Genomic DNA, 20205 nt, shown 5'->3' with positions numbered 1-20205 from the left:
ACATGGTGAAACCCAGTCTCTACTAAAAAAAACACAAAAATTAGCCAGGCGTAGTGGCTTGCACCTGTAGTCCCAGCTACTCAGGAGGCTGAGGCAGGAGAATCACTTGAACTCAGGAGGCAGAGTTTGCAGTGAGCTGAGATCACACCACTGCCCTCCAGCCTGGACAACAGAACAAGACTCAGACTCAACAACAACAACAAAAAGAAACTGTGTCTTGTTAGGTTTAAAATTCAGGGTAAAACTCTGTTGAATGTCAACTAACAAATGTAGAAGGAATGACAGAAAAGTCACCATTTTTAACCATCACATTAGTAATTGAAGCAAGAATCCTTAATGGATGCTAAAACCATTGGGTGAAGGTTACTAAAGAATATTTACATAGTCTGAAAGCATTTCTGCAGATTACCTACGAATTACTAATGAAAACTGGTATTTTTATTCAGTAGAAAAACCTGATAGCACTTTAATCCAAATGACAAAGCTAAGATCACCAAAACTGGGACAAACTGACAACACCTACCTCATGTAGTTTTCTGACTAAAAGTACAAAACTTCAATCTATTTTTGCCAGGGGAAAGAGGAGAACAGGGTCTCGCTCTGTTGCCCGGGCTGGTATACAGTGGCACGATCATAGCTTACTGCTACCTTTAACTCCTGGGTTCTAGAGATCCTCCTGCCTTGGCCTCCCAAAGTGCTGAGATTATAGGCATGAGCCACCATACCCATCTAAAACCTGAATCTAATCATAAGGAAACATAAAACCTAACCTGAGGTTTATTTTATAAAACACTGGCTTTATGCGCTGGATTGAAGTGTGTTTTCAAGCATGATGTGTTAATTCATGCACAGCAGATGAAGAACGTGTTATTCAGGGAAAGCTAGAGACATTTAAGGCACTATTACACTTAGTATCCCTACTACAGAGACCAATTAAGATAGCTGAGCCAGTATACATAATCCTCCTAGAAAACTTGTCTGTAAAATACTGTTCTCAAGCCCTCTTTTCCTTCATCTTCCACTTTAATACTAGACCATACATTTCATAATTTGGGGGCTCACCATATAATCTAATCATTTTAAGACCATTGCATGTTAAAAGAAAAATAACATCACCTAAATTTTATCAAATGCTAGTAACATGTCATGAGAGTTTAAGAAGCTCCTTTTTTTTCCTCAAAACCTCAAGAGGCAAACACTACCATAACAGTTTATAGACAAGGAAGTTGAGACTGAGACGCTGCCATATGCTCAGTGCTCCTTGGCTATAAAGTTGAAGAATCAGGATTTGAACCCTGGTCTCACTGACACCAAACACTTCTTCTTAAGCATCTCTACAAGACTATGATAAAATATCAATATTTAATTTTGGAAAGTAGAAAGAGCTTAAAATACTATGAATCGAAGCAACTGACAGTGATGGCGAGGCAGCAGCATGCCTAAGAGGAAGAGAGCCTGTGTTCTCATGTTAATCTCACCCCCCTCAGGCTGTTACCAAAAGAGGAAAGACAGAAATCCTGCAATCTCAAAATATCTCAGAGGATTAAATACGACTACTGCCTTTTTCCCCCCCCTTCAAACCCGGTCACATTTATCTGACTTCTTAATCAAAGAACCTTCCTACATCATGTCAAAGATCAGTTTTTAAATTGGGAGTCTTCTCTCATTATTCAACTTCTCTAAGTACAGTTTGTTTTTTTAACATTCTGAACTGGTTAACTGACTTCGTTTTCTAATCCTCAAGAAGAATTGTTCAAATGTGTTGTTAAAATCCCTGCTTTATTGCATACACTGAGCTGTCACTTAAAGAAAGAACAAGCACAACAGAGTTAAGTCTGTGCCAACAATGAGAGTGCAATCGGGTAAAACTCCAATTTGACAACAATTTTCTCCCATGATTCCTAACACTTCCCCCAGTCTGCAATGTTTCTGTGCACATAATCATACGTACCTCACAAAGCAAAAAGGACCAAGCAGCATGATTTGTCCAAAATCAGAATAGTAATAATTTTAAAAGCCTAAATATGCAAGCAATACTCTTCTCCACAAAACTGTGTTAGCTTCTAAATACTTCAAAAAATATTATAAATTAACTTATTCACTCAACAAATCTGAGTGTCTCCGATACACCAAGCACCATGTCTGGTAATTAATATGCATGAAAAATCTAATCCTTACTATTCTATAAACCTTAATACAGCCAAGAGCATGTAACGCTGTTATAAACCTCAAAAATAAAAACTCTAAAGCCAACCTTAGGCCTGTCATGTCTTATTTCTAGTAACAGGTCTTACTGACACCTTCAGACAATGTTTTGTGGCATCTTCTTAGTCACTTATTTAAAATGTATAATGCAGCAACTGGATGTTAAAGGTATACCAACAATTCATTGACAATTTTAGATGAAAAAGTCATTTTGTACTCAGAATTATTTTTAACAAAGGCTTTGTTACATAACTGAAAATGTCAATTTCACCAGCTACATCTCAAAATTAATGCTTTTCTCTCTGTATTAATTCATCAAGTATACACCACCATAGAAGGAGTCTTACTTTTTAGACCAACACATGTTCCTAAAGACTGGCTAAGAATTCCTATTTGGAAAATCCTCACTGCCTACGTTGTCCAGAGAGTTTATTCCTGAATCGACTGTTATTCAGCATCTGTCAACAGCCTGAATAAGACAACTGACATTCAAGGGACACCACATGAAAGACAAATTAATGAATCAAACCACTGGAACAGTGCACACCTGTATTACTCAACCTTTTCTATTATGCCTGAGGCTTTTATCCATTTTCTCTAAAATGGCATGTGAAAAAAACGTTTCTCTATCGTTGGTGAAATGTAAAACATTTTCTCCACATGTTGCTAATGTTGTTTAATGTAAGAATCCAAAAGATTGATTATTCTTCATACAAGAGAAAAATCTACTTCTCCTAATTGGTATGCTTCCTTTCATTAATCAATATGAGTTACATGCAGGCACTCAATTATCCTTGCCCTAATCATTGATCTAATTCTCTGCCTCCACATTCTATACTACCAACCTTTACCATTATTTTCACAGTACTCTAATACTTTCCTATTATAAGATCATCTCAAATCCCTTCACAAAGTAGACATCATAAACTATTAAGTAAATGTACAATACTAGAGTCTTGGTAGAAATTTGGAAGAACTGAAAACCAGCCTTTATCATGCAAATAATTTGGTAAACATCAAAGAATAAGAAAGTAAAGACTAAAGGGTCCAAGCCCCACAGGCTAAGGAGGTAGAATACCAAGAAAATAATGCTGCCTCAGATAACTACAATCATCTGGCAAGTCATAAATTGCAAAGAAACCTGAATAAGAGCTAGTATAATACATATCCATTGGGCTTTCAGGATGAGCTAAGCTCTTACACGTCCAAAAGGCACAGCAAAAGGTAAACAAAATAAATCACTTGGCTCCAACTTTCTCTTTATACAAATTAAACAAAGACCTCACCAATATCTTCCTCTCGTATTCAATAAAGCCTATCACTCCATGTTTGATCAGGTTTTCGAATACCTACTTGCCAGACAATACGATAGGAACCAAGATCATAAAAATGAGTAAATCCTGAGCTTCAGAGATTACAGATTTTGCTGACACAGAGGAGTTGTTTGTAGGAAATTATCACTGTGTGGAAGAACCCTGAGAAAACTCATACTGCAATAAATTCTCAGTCTAGCCTAGTGTTTTCATATCAAGAAACAATGTGACAACTTTTAAGTATAAAAGAAGGGAAAGCATGGACTCCAATGAATTATTTGTATACCTATGTTCACAGCACTATTGGTCACAGCAGCCAAAAGATGTAAGCAACCCAAGTGGCCATGGACAGATGAATGGAAAAACAAAATGCAGTATATTCATACAATGAAATACCATTCAGCCTTTCCAAGGAAGGAAATTCTGACATCTACATCATAGATGAACTGCAGAGACACTATGCAGGGTGAAATAAGCCAGACACAAAAGAATAAATACTGTACGATTCCACTTATTGGAGGTTTCTTGAGTAGTCAGAGACAGGAAGTAGAATGGTGGTTCCCTGGCACTGAAGATAGGATGGAATTAGTAGTGTGAATGAGCACAGTTTGAGTTAAGAAAGATGAAAAAGTACGGAGATGGATATTGGTAATAAATAAAAACAATGTGAATGTACTGTATGCCACCTAGTTGTACACTTAAAATGGTTCAACGTTATGTTATGCATATTTTATCATGCCAAAAAAAAAAACTATCTGAAATATTCAGATAAACATTCATTCACCTGAACATTTCAGGTTAGACACAACTTCATTCATTCCACAAGTCTCGACTGAGGACTCACTACACGTGATCCAGAACTTCCCCCTGAAATCCATTTGGAACAGCAATGCGATGCAGAGTATGCCTGCAAGGATTCTGAAACCGGACCACAATTGGACCTCAGCTCTGCGACTTTGAGATTCTTAACTCGGAGTAATAATCACTGACTCTTAAGTTTCCTTGCCTGTAAAATAAGTACAATATTGAGTTGATCGCGGGGTCACAGTGAGGATTAAAAGAGAATGTATGTAGAAGAACCTGAAATATTTTGGCATATAACAAGGAGGCACTTAATAACATGTTGTCCTAATCTCCTTTGCCATGAGCAAGTGGAAACGTGACCATGACATGGTAGGCTCACAAGTGAGAGAATGTCTACGAAATTTATCTACTTTCTCAAATGAAACAAGCGCCTCACATCAGATAGTGGTAGAGGATAAAACATGTCAATGCCATAAAAGTCATCCTCTCTAGAAGGCAGCACTGCAAGTACTGTACAATCCACTATATGACGCCACAAAATCACTGTCAAATAAGAATCATGAGCCACATCAAAAGAAAATGTCTTCTAAAACCAAGACAGTAAAGCTCAGTAAGAGCCAAAACAACTCAGTTACACAACTCACACACTGAGCCAGAGGCAAAATACAGCAGTCAACGCTTACCCTTCAAAGATGGGATGGAAGCACAAAAGTAAAGCAGGCCCTTACTATAAAGAACAGTAGGAAAATGTCTTTTCTCCCCAAATTAAAAAGAACTCGTCTTTTCTTAAAAGAGCATTTTGGTGTCATGAGTAAACCTATAAACCTATGTTACCATGATCAATGTTTATAGAGACCACGTTAAAATTTTTAGTTTCTTAATCTATTGAGTTTTAAGGAATATGCCCTAAAATGAAGCTTTGAAATAATTGTATATGTATGTGTATGTATACAGCACATATTCCTATAATATACACGTCTCACAGGTAGTTTTAAAGAAGACTTTGCAAAATAAACTGGCTATTTCAGAACCTAATTCCCAAAGATATCAGTAGTATCCAAACTTACTTTTCTCTAGTACCTGGCTTATCCCAAACCCATCTTTTAATAAACGAAGTTTTTTGGTTAGGATGCATATTTTTATTTAGAAAACTTAATGTTTACACCAATACACTGTCAATATAGCTAACCTGTTCTAAAAGCACATTTTTAACAATATTTTCCGAGTTACTTAACTCCTACCTGAGGCCTTTTCCACTGACTGAAAACAAGCACCACGGAAAACACCTGACAATCACGACGACAAAGATTCATACTATTCGAAGACTGAAGCACAGACTCCAAGTGATCCTCTTTCATCAAATGAATGTTTTTAAAACCTGAAAGTCCTAAGAATACTTGAACATACCGTGTAGATCAGGAACGTGTCCCTTTAACCACAACTCTCTCCACAAAAGCACTGAGTGAATTCTACAGACCAAGGACTCCTCTCCACGTTTCCGCGGATCTTCAGGATCCTACGGAAACACTCAGTGGTTTGCTAGCTCTGACCCCCAGGCAGAGCCATCAGGGCCACTCAGCTTTTCTGGACAATCTACATAAATCTGACGTGATAACTTAAAACATACAGATTTCCCCAAAATCAAAAACCCTGAAGAAAGACTCCTCCTCAGGGTCTAGGCACAAAAACATCCGAGGGGAGGGGCACAAGAATGGCCTCGGCCCCGGTCTCGCGGGCCCGATCTGGTCCCCTGCCAGTTATCACACTGGACCCTCCCGGGGGGGACCAAGAGCCAGGCTTCGTTCCCTGCCGGCACCGCGCAGCTGCCCGGTCAGAGTAGGGCCCGAGGGTGCTCCGGGTGGCCAGGCGCGCGTCTCCACCTCCGCCGCTCCCGTGCCACTTTCGCGCGCGTGACGGGACCTGTCAAGAGCCCCGGGGCCTCGCCAGGCAGGGGAGTGGGCAGGCGCCGGCATCCCCTGCCATGCTAAGGCGGCCCGGAAAGTCTCCCAGGGCTGCCTCGCCGGGAGGCGCCGGGGTCGGGGCCCAGGAGCAGAGCCGCGGCGGGCAAACGCCGGGCCCACAGGCCGCGCCGCGCGGGAGGACTAGGCAGGAGAGGCCGCGCCCTCCGCCAGCGCCCGCCAGGCCTGGACGCGCGGCTGGGGCCCAGGGCAGGCACGCGGGCCTCGGCGCGGAGGCGGGAGCGCGGCCAGACTAGCAGCTCCCCGCCCCGGACACAAAGCTGCTCCGCGGGAACCCGCCTCACCTGCAGCACGGGGCGCCGCGGGCCTTCGAGAACCATCGGACCCCGCTCCGGCGCGCGCGTCACAGCCCAGGCCTCCCGGAGCCGCCCGGCGCCGCTGCCCCCGCCGCCATTTCCTCGCGCTCGCCGTCGCCTCGTCCCCGCTGTCAGGTTACTCCATTCACCTGGGCCTGCAGCAGCCTGCGCCGCGCCTCCGCCTCGACCCCTCCCGCCGGCGCTTGCGGAGACTGCGCAGCGCCCGGCTGGCCCGCAGCCCGCGCACGGCCCGCGGCAACGGCGCACAGCCGCTTGGAGAATCCCACCGGCGCCCGAACCGCCCCTCCGTGCACCCACGCTCAGCTCGCCCCGTGGCGGCATGAGAGCGAGCCTGTGATTGGACAGAGCGCGGCGGTGAAAGGTTAATCCCGGCCCTCCAGCCACTCAGGAGCAGGGAGACAGCGGGCCGCGCGCGGAGGCGGAGGCGGTGTTTGCGGCCCAGCGCCGTGACTGGACCCTGCAGCTCTTGCAGCTGCGGCCGGGAGCCTTTGCGGCCATTGGGAACCCGCGCGCCGAGGCTGTGGTGCTAGCTAAACTTGGCGGACGCTCCGGGCTCTCGGAATTCGACTGCCTCCATTGTTGCTCCTTCTGACACTCACAGACCGTAACGTGGCCGTAGTTGTTCCCCGGAGAGGTTCCCTCCCCTCTGATCACCTCCCTCCCGTTTTTAAAGGACCGTCCTACTCCCCTGCGCTTCCCCGCCTTAGCGGTGCAGGGGCCTCCGCATTTGGCGAAATTACAAACACCCGCTTAGGCTCCCACCCCAACTGGGATCCCCAGATAATGAGAAATAGACGGTGGCCCTGTGTATGTACACTGTCCATTTGCATAGGTCAGAACCGTCCACCACATCTTCTAGTAGGAATTATAAAATATTGGTGGGAGTTAAATAAGCGACTGGCTTAAAGAGCATCGTCTTAATTTATGCCCAAATGTAGACATCTCTTCAGTGGACTCCCTGATGAGTTCGCTCCAGGTGAGGTGTGGTGGGCTTGAGCAACCACGTTTGAGCCCTTGGGCGTGAGCAGAACCTACTGTGCGCCCGCGCTGCCTGGGCTGCACTGTTCAGCTTGGGGCCACCAGCCCCACGTGGCTCCTAAGCACTTAAAGTATGGCTAGTCCGAATCGAGGTGTATGTGTTCTTTACCAAATAATGTTCAGCATCTCATTAATCATTGTATTGTTACATGTTGAAGTGATCAACTTTTTTTGATATATTGCGATGAAAGTTTCATTTTACTTTTTGTTTTTTTTTAGTGTGGGTTCTATGAAATTGTAAATGCCATCTGTGGCCTGCATTATATTGCCATTGGGCAGGCTGACCTAGGGCTTGCATGCCTGTGATCCTTATGTGCACCCTGTAAGGTAGGTGCTGTAAACTTCGTGCACATTGTGAGACAGGGGCTGTAACTGCTTCCTTTTTTTTTTTTTTTTTTTTTTCCTCACTTTTCTAGAAAGCTTGAATTTTTCTTCTTTCTTTCTTCTTTTTTTTGAATTGGAGTCTCGCTCTGTCGCCGGGCTGGAGTGCAATGGTGCCATATACAATCTCCATCTCCTGGGTTCCAGCGATTCTCCTGCCTCAGCTTCCAGAGTAGCTAAAATTGCAGGCGTGCACCAACACACCCAGCTAATTTTTGCATTTTCAGTAGAAGTGGGGTTTCACCATATTGATCAAGCAGGTCTCGGTCTCCTGACCTCATTATCTGCCCGCCTCAGCCTCCCCAGAGTGCTGGGATTACAGGCGTGAGCCACCGAGCCCAGTCTGCTTCCTGTTTTAACAGACGAAGAAAGGAATGACTTCCAGCAAGTAAGTACCCAGTAAGTGAGCAACTGAGATTGCAACCCGGGTAGTCCAGCTTTGAGGCTCGTGTGCTCAATCATTACTGTGCTAAAATTTTGATAATGTATTTACTATGAATTGGCTTGAAGTTTGACCTGAAGTAGCATATTCATGGGCAAAATTAGGGAGTAGTCAGGATTCTCCTGGCAGACCGACGTATCAAAATAGTTTCTTATATATCAAGCACTGTGAGCATTTCATACCTATAAGTCCCCAGTCATACATATAAGGCTTTCCGGAGATAATCCTTTATGAGAAGGATGGCATCTCACTGAGGGGGCAGGCACTGGGCTCTACCGGCAGTGGAAATTTGTGGGCTGGTACAACTCCAGCCCTCTGGTTGTCCTCTCACAATATGTCAAGACTGGTCAGGCTTCTCCATCAGCAGGTCTATCTGATTTTTTTTTTATCAGTTTCAGTTCTTATTTTTAAAATAAGTAGTACATCCATATTGTTCATTTGTCAGAAATTCTATGAGACACACAGTGGAAAAAGATCTCCCTCACACCTGTCCTCTGTCACAAATAGGTGACCACTGTTTCCTGCTCATTCTTCAAAATGCTTATGTATATAAGAATCACTCCTTGTGTTCTTTGTTTACAAAAATGCCAGCACATCATACATATTTACTCCACCTTGGTTTTTTTTTACTTAATATGTCCAGAAGACATGTTTATTATAGCAATACGTACAGAGATCCCTGATATTTTTTCAACCCCCTTAACATATTATTGCAGATAGATCCATACCATAATTTACCAATCCTCTATTGGTGGACGTTTAGACTTTAAGTCTTTTGCAATTAAATGTTGATCTATTTGGAACAGATTTCGTATATGAGGAAGGTATGGATCCAAATTAATTTTTTTGTCCAGATGGCTACACAGTCGTTTATTGAGTAGTTCACTTCTGGACTCTGTGTCCATTCTAATGGTCTATCTATTCATGCTTCCCTCACTGGTTTGTTTTAATTCCAGAGACATAAAACTCTGTATGGGATATTGTTTCACACTTTGGATCACTAGAAACCTTAGAGCTAATATTTCAGCCCATGTTAAGCAACAGTATAGTATCATGTGGTATGCGTTTTCTATGGGCTAATTTTTATTTTCCCTTAGCCCCAATTATTTCCACAATTTGGTTTCTTTTTGTAGAACAAGCCGGGATTTAAATATACCTTTGTTTAAGACTCTCTGTTTGCGAGTAACAGAAACCAACCCGAACTAGCTCAATCAAAAAGGGAGAATTTATCATAATGATGTAGGTGCTTCTCACAAATGCCAGGAATACACAGCCACATCTTAGCAAAAACTAGAACCAGTACGTAATTGGAAAGCTTTCAGGAACCCAAAAGGTACTCTCTGTGTCCTTCTGCTGTGATTGTTTTCTATGTATCTCTACTAACTTGTCTGTCTGCTTTAATATCTGTATGGGAGAATATAGCCACTCCCATTTTGGACTGGGCTGTCAGCTCTGTGGGGAGTCTGAGCCCAAACAAGAAAGGTAGGGCAGCCCTGCAAGGTCAGACAGCTGATTACACACAGGAGAACTACACAAAGAAAAACTATGTTGAGGGTAATGGGAGCCAGATTTCTCACTGTTGGAGAAGGGAGTTACAAGTACAGAAATAAGAAAAGCAAGAAGTTTGTGTGATTGGATTGGAATTGGAGGTAGTCATGTAAATTAATGGTTCTTAATACATGTAGATGTAAAATAAATGTACAAGCATGTGTATATGTGTATTTTGTGAGATTTTGAAATATATATTTGATCTTTGACCTTATTTTCTGGTGTACAACTCCTAAATTTCTTACACCAAAGTGATGTCTTTTGTATGCTAATGAGTTGGCGGGTGGCTGGGATCCCCTAGGTAGCTTTAGGATGGGGTCAGTCATCAGAAAGACCAAGGCAGGATCAGACAGTTGGACCTTCAGCCTATCTCCAACTTCTTGGAAAGGAGAAGGGTTGAAGGTCAAGTGGATCACCAGTGGGCAACAGTTTAATCAGTCATGCCTTATGTAATGAAGCCTGCGTAAAAACCCAAAAGGACACTGGTAGAGAGCTTCCAGATAGCTGAACGGGAACCATGAGGTTACTGGGAGGGTGGTGCACCCAAGGAAGGCATGAAAGGTCTGAGCTCCTTCTCGCATCTCATCCTATATATCTTTTCTTCTGTATTGTTTATAATATCCTTTGTAAACATAAGTGTCTCCCTGAGTTTTGTGAGCTGCTCTAGCAAATTAACCCAAGAGGAGGTCATGGGAACAGCAACTTGAAGCCTGTGAGACATTGTGGAGGCCCAGACTTGGGACTGGTCAGTGGTCAGGGGCAGAGTGGGGCAGTGGGGGGTATCTTGGAGAGTGAGCCTCAACCTGTGGGATCTGATGCTATCCAGGTTAGAAGGGAGGAGGACACCTAATTGGTGTCTGCTGCAGAATCGATTGCTTGCTTGGTGTGTGGGGAAACGCCCCCTGACATTTGGTCACTGAAGTCTTCTTCGTTAATTATTGAGGGTGAGAGAAGAGGGTGTGTGATTTTTCCACAGATATGCACACACACGCACACACACACACATATATGTATGTATAAATGTATGTACATATATTTCCCAGCTCTGGCCAATGAGAAGGCCTTGGTGCAGCAACACCACATTAGCCAAGAGAACACCTAACACCTAGCTCTAAACATTCTCTGTGAAAAGGAACCAGGGCTCTTTAGAGAAATGGCTGATGTTAAGGTTGGGACATATACTTTCTCTAAAGTATAGTATGAGACTGGAACATTTTATGCTAGGAAGTGTGGAAATGCTCAAGAAATGGTGGAGGCAGTTCAAAAGGATAAAGCAATCAGCTCGGAGAGGCTCCTGTTGGCCAAATCTGGGACAATTTGAACATCAAGATGAATCATGATAGCAGGAGATTATATCCCATGGTTGTAAGGTCTTTTAGGCTGACTGACGGCCCCATGGATGCCATGTTAACCTCTGTAACCTTCACAGACACTCCAGTTGAGTTCCTGGAAAATCTAAAGTAACTGGAAGACCATGAAAATAGAAAGAAATGATCAACCCCTGCAGCACCTACTTAACTTTAAGACATTATTTTTCCTTATTCCTGCCCCACGGATCTTGGTCAACCTGGTGACTCCACACCCTACGACCCCCTCCCAGCTTGCAAACCTACAACAGCTTGCAAAAAAAAAGCCCTAAAGTAACTTCTGTAACTTTCCACTGCCCACCCCAGAGTTACATGTTAATTGTATTTATATCCCTCAGAGTCTTTAGCAAAAGGCTCTGAGCAGGACATCACTGACAAAACTCCTAAATTCATTACAGAAGTAAGTCCATAAAGACAAAACCTGGAGACATCCAATTCAAAGTATTTACAGTAGATGGAGCTATCTATTTCACCATGTTCCGCTCTGTATTTCATGCATCATGTGAAGTTATTAACATTCTGGCAATTAATCAGTTCATACTTTTTGCAGAAGCATGTTAAAAACCATGAGACTTGCCCTGTTCCTGTAAGCTATAAATTGCTAGAAAATGTTATTAGCTTCCCTAAATATTGTAGTGTTATTAAAAAGCAATTGATGTAAGTAATTTAAGACAGTATTGGAAGCCAGAGATACAATGACATCTTCAAGACCTCAATAGATGAAATGTGCAAAGGGCGTTTACATTTCCTGTAAGGGCAGCCAACTTAGAGAGGTCAACCCTCCCACTTGTCATCTTTAAAAAGGCAAAAAAAAAAAAAAAAGTTATTATTTTACCAATATATTTCTAAAATATGTTTTCTAAATTAATCAAAAATGTAAGTTCACAAATCTGATAAAGTTCTGTTGAAACTGTTATATTCATAGTAATGACAATTGCTAGCTTTTTGGAAATCAGCTTGGTAGGAAAAATAAAAATCATCCTTCTTTTGAACTGCTGTGCTTTAAAAAATAAAAGGAAAAAGTCAAATTCATGAAGTCATTTGTTACAGCAGTTTTTATCATAAAATAAACAACTGAAATAATATTAAGTGACTAAGTAAAATTTGATATTAGAATTATTTGACATTCTGTAGCCATTAGAATATGTATGCAGTCTATTTAAAGATATGGAAAAATGCTTATAAGTGAAGGGGGGTTGGACTAAACTCAGAATATAACCTTGTATCTATTCTATGTTAGGCGTTCTAAAAATTATACGTAGATAAAACAAGGATTGAATTAAATGATGAAATTAAAATAGTGTGTGTGTGTGTGTGTGTGTGTGTGTAAGTGATTACTAGTGAAGTTGTTTTTCTTTAAAATATTTTTGTTGCTATAATGTTTTGACAGTTAAAAAATTAGAATATTTACTTCATCTTTTTCAGTTAACTTGCTAGATGGAAGCAGGTAGAAATTTGTTGAGATTCAGAATTTTGCATCTAATCATCTAATCAGATATAATAGAACTGTTGTTGGTCTTGGATTGCTCTGCTATTTTTCCATCAATAACACATATTTCTGTCCTCAATCTGGTATAAATTAAACACTAGACTACAAGACATTTAAAAAGAGGGACACAATATCTTATACATACGTTTTCCCCAGACCCAGCACAGTGTTTGGCACATAGTAGGCACTGAATACCACTTCTCCATTATCTATATTAAGTGACCAGGTGGCTAAATAAATTCCTAAAGAAGCTCTCACCTTGTGACTGTGAAGTTCATGGATTTCATCCTGATTTATCAGACATCAAATAAGCTGTTGAGAGTCTCCATGTGCATGGGGTGTTCAGTGAGTGCCTTTTGAATGAATGACCACTTGATGTAGTCATAGAAATTGGTTCTAATATAAGACAGAAGAGATGAAATATCTCTCAGTCTAACTTGTATATAGTAAAGAATAAGCTTCTGAGATTCCAGGGCAACAAAAGGGTCAGGGTTCCATAATCCCTTTTCCAGTATTTCTGACTGCAGCATAGATGTGAGAAAATGGCAAAGACCAGAGGAATATGTATACAGTCATTTCAACAGCAAGATTCATGAGTAGGACACATCATTTTCACTCAGCATCTTATTGGTTAGAACCTAGTCACATGGCCACACCGAGCTGCAAGGAACACTGGGAAATAGTCTTTCCAAGAGACTGTGGCTGAGCTATACAGCTAGAATAATTCATAAGGTACAACTAGTAATCTGCCATCATAGGATATTTTAAAAATTTTTATTAAGGAAAATTTCAAGTTTACAAAAAAAGGTATAATGAACTTCAATGTATTCATCATAAATCTTCAACCATTACCAACATTTGCCAATCCTGTTTCCTCTCTCCCACATCTCATTTCCTCACCCACTATATTTTTTTTCTGGGTTTTTTGGTTGTTGTGAAATAAACAACATAAAATTTGGATTATTTTTAGCATGCCAGTTTACCCATGAATACTTCAAAGTGCATCTCTGATAATGCCCATTTTGCTTTATCATCTGCCATTTTCATACATAAAATTAATTCCTTAATATCAGCTAATTTTCAGTCTAAATTAAAATTTACCCATATGTTTAAATAAATGTCTTTTTATACTTACTTATTCATTCAAATCAGGGGCCAAAGTCCATAAATTGCATTTGGTTATGTCTTTTTTTTTTTTTTTTCCCATAAAGATGGGGTTTCACCATGATGGCCAGGCTGATCTTAAACTCCTGATCATTCAAGTGATCCACCCACCTCGGCCTCCCAAAGTGCTAGGATTATAGGCGTGAGCCACAGTGCCCGGCCTGGTTATGTCTTTAAACAGTTGTAATTTTTAATTTTTTTAGAAATGGGGTCTTCACTATTTTGCCCAGGCTGGTCTTGAACTTCTTATCTCAGTCTCCTAAGTAGCTGGGATTACAAGTGCCTGCTACCACCCTTGGCTGGTTACCATGTCTTAGAAGTCTCTTTTGTTTTGTAACATCTCCTCCCATCCATTTTAAATAATGTCATCAATTTATTAGAGAGAGCAGACCATATTTTGGGAACAATAGTCCACAATAAATTTTAAACTTTGATTGAATTAGGTCTTCAGGAAACATTCTTTAGATTTCTAGAATGATCTGATCAAAAGGTAGGAACATCTCAGTGGCTCTCATTCACCACACTGACAAGTGGAAGAGTTTATCAAGTATAATGCCACCAGTTGGTGTTTTCATATTGCATTCTTCACAGCTTGGTGAACACCAACTGGCTGGTGTCTGAAATTGTATGCTAATTTAACATATGAGGTGTAAATCATACCTCAATTTATAATTTGTCAATTTAAAATGTGTAAAGTGACTTACATTTCTTTATTGCCATTGTAGTCTTTGTATTTATTTACGATTTACACTTTCTCTTAGGTGACTTGACCGTTCATATTCTCTCCCTAGGGAAAGCTGGACCCGTCTAATCCCTTATATGATTCTGTAGTAACTTCCTATTATGGTCATGACTCACTCTCCCTTTTGAAATTAAACTTAAAAAAAAAAAAAAGACTTCATTTTTTAGAACAGTTTCAGTTTACAAAAAAATTGAGCACAAAGTACAAAGAGTTCCAATATGCTCCCTCACCCCACTCACAATTCACCTCTTTTTAACATCTTGCATTAGTGTGGAGCATTTGTTACAATTGATGAATCAATATTGATATGTTATTAACTAAAGTTCATAATTTTTATTAGGATTCAATCTTGGCGTTGCATGGTTCTAGGGGTTGTGCATAATGACATGTATTCGCCATGGCAGTTTCATACGGAACAGTTTTACTGCCCTAAAAATCCTCTATGCTCTGCCTATTCATCCTTCTCTGGTGAACCTTGGAAACCACTGATTTTTTAGTCTATAGTATTGCCTTTTCCTTTTTTTAAAAAAAAAAAAATTTAAGAGACAGGGTGTTTCTCTGTTACCCAGGCTGGATGCAGTGGCACTGTCACAGTTCACTGCAGCCTCAAACTGCTGGGCTCAAATGATCCTCCCACCTCGGCCTCCCAAAGCACTGGGATTATAGGTGACAGCCAGTGTGCCTGGCCATAGTTTTGCCTTTTCCAGAAGATCATATAGTTGGGATCAGACAATATGTAGCCTTTTCAGACTGGCTTTTTAAATTTAGCAATATGCATTTAAGGTTCCTTCATGTATTTTCATGGCTTGATAGCTAATTTATTTCTATTGCTGAATGATATTTTATTGCATGACTGTATCATAGTTTGCTTATCTTTTCAACTATCAAAGGACATCTTGCTTGCTTTCAAATTTGGCAGTTAAATAAAACTGCTAAAAACATTCAAGTATAAATTTTTGTGTGGACATCAGTATTCAACTCATTTGGAAAAATGCCAGGAGCGTGATTGTAAGATCACATGGTGAGTATGTTTAGTTTTATAAGAAATTACCAAACTGGCTTCCCAGTGGTTGTACTATTTTGCATTCCTACCAGTAATAAATAAGAATTTCTGTTGTTCCACGTCCCCAGTAAGATTTGGTGTTGTCAGTGTTTTGAATTTTAGCCATTCTACTAGGTGTGTACTGGTATCTCGTTGTTTTGAATTTACGAGTCACTGTGAATATATAATGGCAGCAGCTTTTCGTGTGCTTATTGTTCATTTGCAGATCTTTGTTGGCATGGTGCCTCTTCAGGTCTTTTTCTTACTTTTTATTGGGTAGTTGTTTCCTGTTGAGTTTCAAAAAGTTCTTTGTATATTTTGGATACAAGTCCTTTGTCAGGTTTTTCTCAAATACTTTCTCCTAGTCTGTGGTTGTGTTTTCATCGATCTCTTAACAGTGTCTTTCACAGTTAAACTTTTTATTTTGAGATAATTGTGGCTTTACATGTAGTTGTAAGTAATGAAACAGAGATGCCCTGTGTACCCTTTATTCACTTTCCCCCAAGGGTAACATCTTACAGAACTGTAGTGCAGTATCAAAACCAGGTTATTGACACTGATGCAGTAAAGGTGGAGAACACTTCCATCATCACAATGCCAGGGGTTTTGTTTGTTTATTCCATGTATATACTTAAATGCTATAAATCCCCCCTCTCAAAAAATTAAATAAATAAAAGGATATGGGACTGCTTGTAAAATGGCAGGAAGAGGTGGAGCACCTGACTTGAGATGCTAAAGCTTCAAGAACAATACCCAAATCTGATGGGAAAATGCCTGCAGGGTCCAGACTGCGGAGCCCTCTGGACCTCAAGAAAGAAAGAAAGGTGAGCTTTCTAGCACTGTGTTTATAGAACTTTTGCTACAAAACTGGAGAATCCAAAATAAAGCAGACAGCCACCTGAGTGTGGATACCAGATGGTTTATATCCGTGAGTTAACCCATGAGACTAAAGCAGCCGAGGAACACAATCCAATTACAAAGGATACGGGATTTGGAAGAAGAATCTTCAGCATGAAAACCTCTCAGCATCAGCCCTTTGTAAACCAAAAACATTTTTGGTTTACAAAAATTCTTTAGGAATTAGAAGTCTGGTAGACTTTTATTTAAGTCTCATTGGTCAATGCTAGAGAACAGGGCCACCCTGCCTGGGCTGCGAGGCCGGTGGGGAAAGAAGTTTTGTAGTTCTGGCCTCTGAATGGATTTCCTCCTAGGCCAGGGCACTCTTCACATTTAACCGGAAATACTGGTTCAAGCCATGAGGGTAAGTGGTTGCCCGACATGCCTTATGATAACTCTCCACCATTAAAACCAACACAGATCTTAAATTTGATAAGAAACATTTACAATCTATTCTCCAGGAAACATTTACAATCATTTTTCAGGAAGCTTGCTAACGTGAAGTCTTCATCTGCATGATAAAACTGTGGTCTCTATTGATAACTCTTCCAATTAGAAAAACTTTAAATCTACCTAAAACCTGGAAGCCTGTCACCTTCGAGTTGTCCCGCCTTTCTTAATCAATGTGTTTCTTAAATGTATTTGTTTATTTTTTCAAGATGGAGTCTTGCTCTGTTGCCCAGGCTGGAGTGCAGTGGCGTGATCTTGGCTCACTGTAAACTCCGCCTCCCCGGTTCAAGCGATTCTCCTGCCTCAGCCTCACGAGTAGCTGGGATTACAGGTGTACGCCACCATGCCCGGCTATCTTAAATGTATTTGATTGAAGTCTCGTGTCTCCCTAAAATGTATAAAACCAAGCTGCACCCTGACCACCTTGGGCACATGTTCTCAGGACCTCCTAAGGTCTGTGTCATGGGCCATGGTCACTTATATTTGACTCAGAAGAAATCTCTTTAAATATTTTACAGAGTTTGACAGTTTTCATTGATACCCTCCTCTGAGGTGATAGTCAAGAGTCAAGATGTCTGTTGAGTTGTAGTGGAAAGTCAGATTTTAGGGACAGAGAGATCACGGTTAAAATTTAGACCTTGTCCCTTATTGCCTGTGGGTAGCCTTGGACAAGACACATTCATCAGCTCCCATTTCTTCATCTGTAAAATGGGGGTGGTAATTGTCTGCCTTCAGGGTTATTGCAAAGATTGAAGAAAAAAAAATCACGAATCTGATGAACTTTCTGGTTTATAACAGTTACTTAATAAATGGTCATTTTATTAGGCATCCTATCAGGAAAATAATGAGGTCCATTCCCCAAGATGAATGAGAGACCCGAGCTATATCTGCCTCTCCACTATTCATTCTCTCCTTCCATTTTATTAACAGAGAAAGCCCTTTTATTTCTTAGAGGGCAGAACTTAACTGCATTTCCCCACCTCCCTCGCAGCCCAAGCGTTGGCCCTGTTCTCTAGCATTGGCCAATGGGTCTTAGATGAAAGTCTACCAACAAATGTCACCACGGCTGCTAGATGCTTGCTTCCAACAGCCCTTCTCACTTGTAATTCATTTAGCAGAGGCCAGAGCCGAAGGAGTGCCCAGGCTGGGAATGGAGGAAGGACGTGCTCGGGAGAAGGCAAAGATGGGAGAGAAGCAAGATCTATGTGTTTGGGCAAAGGACACATTTGCTTACTCCATAGCAGTTGTGGTCAGTGGCTTAGCTCTACAAGGAGATGAGCCCATGTTTTGTGTGGGTTCTTCTGGGAACTCTGAGAAGGCGGGGGCCATCCATCGCTGCCTCTCTTCCATTCTGCAGCATGGAATATGGATGTGTGGTCTGTATGTACAGACACCATTTTGGACCACAAAGACAAGGACGATTGTCTAAGGATAACACAGCCAGAGAACTGGGAATGGCGAGGACAGGGGAGCTGCTGTGCCAAGTAGGACTGCCTCTCTCTTAAGAGAAAAATAAAACTTATTAGTATTTAAAGCACTGCTGTTTTGGGCTGTCTGTCACATGTCACTGAAATTAATCTGAAACATGGCCGCAATTAATGGGGAAAAAACTAGCACTCCATCTTCACACTCTGAGCTTTTTATGGCATAACCACCCTGTCCAAAGTAATATACCACCAAGTGAAACATGATTACACTCAGCTGTTTACAGGCTTAGGAAATCTCAGTACAGGATTTATCTTCCTGTCATGTAGCCCGCCATCCCCTTTTTAATGTGGCCAGGTAGTCTGATGTGTTTTCTCCCCACATTTTCTCCATTCAAGTGAAGAGAAGGCTCTGTACATCCAGGAAGGTTTGTGAAGGGCCTCCTGTTATCTGTATTCAAAAGATTTAAAATGGAAATACAGCAGGGAGAATGGGAGACTCACCTCAGGGTGGTGTGTCAGAGTGGCAGTGGTAGGGGAGAGATCTGTGTGGGGGCTCCATGGACGCCATGGGAATGGCCTCATGGTACACTGGGGACCTGAAATTCCAAAACCTGTCAGAGATGCCCAAGTCCAGTCAATCACAGCATAGCAGCAGAGCAGCTATGGGGCTTCGGGGGCTGGACCCTACCAGTGAGGACAGAGGCACAGTCACCTCAGGGCACTTCACTGCCACACCCCAAGTACCCTTGGGCGGGGTGAGGGAAAGGAGATGAGCAACAGGCATCTCAAACTTAACATGCTCAGATTCAGGAACTCTGGGTCTTTCTCACAATCTGCTTCTCCACCATTTCCCCAATAGCCAGTGGCATCTCTATTCTTCCAGATGCTTCCACCAAAACCTTGGAGCATTTCTCAGTCCTTTTTCTCTTACACGCTACACCCAATCCATTTGCAAATCCAGAGGATCTACTTTCAAAACACATCCAGAATGAAATCACTCCGCCCCACTTCTCCTGCACCCACGATGCCATTGTCATCTCTCCCGGACTGTTGAAGTGGACTTCTGCGGCTTCTGTATTCTGCCCTTGTTCCCTGGAGTTTATTCTCATTATGGCAGCCAGGGTTAGCCTGCTAAAATGTAAGCTGACATGTGCTCAAAACTCTCCAGTGGATCCCAGCTCACCCCAGGCAAAGGCCAAAGCCCTTACCACATCCTACAAGGCCCTATCTGGCCTCTCTTGTCTCACTCACCATGCATTCCCAAACCAGGCTCTTTGCTATTCCTTAAAAACACCAGCCATGATCCTGCCTCAGTGTCTTTGCACCGGCTGCTCCCTTTGCTTAGAAAACTTTTTCCCCAGGCATTTGAAGGATCTGTCCCTGGGGCTCTTTTAGGTCTTTAGTCAAATGTCTCTTGCTCAAAGAGGTCATTCCTGGTTGCTCTATGAGCCTGGTGGCACCTCCCTGTCCACCCCCAATCTACTTTCCTTCCCTTTTACTTACAGCACTGACGAATATGTACCTGACATACTATGCATCTTACCATTTTGTTTCTGTCTGCCTCTCCTCACTAGAGGGTCAGCTCTGGGAAGATAAGAAC

At 41.7% G+C, this 20205-nt stretch overlaps 1 protein-coding gene across 6 annotated transcripts in view; it reads right to left on the bottom strand.

Annotated features, from left to right (window-relative positions):
• DICER1 (dicer 1, ribonuclease III) overlaps positions 1-6899 on the bottom strand; it is a 70034-nt gene extending 63135 nt beyond the window's left edge. For 3 of the 6 annotated variants that reach the window (XM_017528191.2, XM_037738353.1, XM_017528193.2), the window contains exon 1: positions 6586-6899. The gene's annotated coding sequence lies outside the window, so the exon portion shown is untranslated. The remainder of the gene's footprint in view (positions 1-6585) is intronic. The other 3 variants (XM_037738354.1, XM_037738355.1, XM_017528194.2) reach the window with 3 other exon arrangements.
• Positions 6900-20205: the final 13306 nt, after the last annotated feature.

Source organism: Cebus imitator, unplaced genomic scaffold, assembly GCF_001604975.1.
Source record: "Cebus imitator isolate Cc_AM_T3 unplaced genomic scaffold, Cebus_imitator-1.0 Scaffold52, whole genome shotgun sequence".
NCBI lineage: Eukaryota > Metazoa > Chordata > Mammalia > Primates > Cebidae > Cebus > Cebus imitator.
Note: the sequence above shows the minus strand (reverse complement) of the source record. Positions and strands in the feature narration are given on the sequence as shown.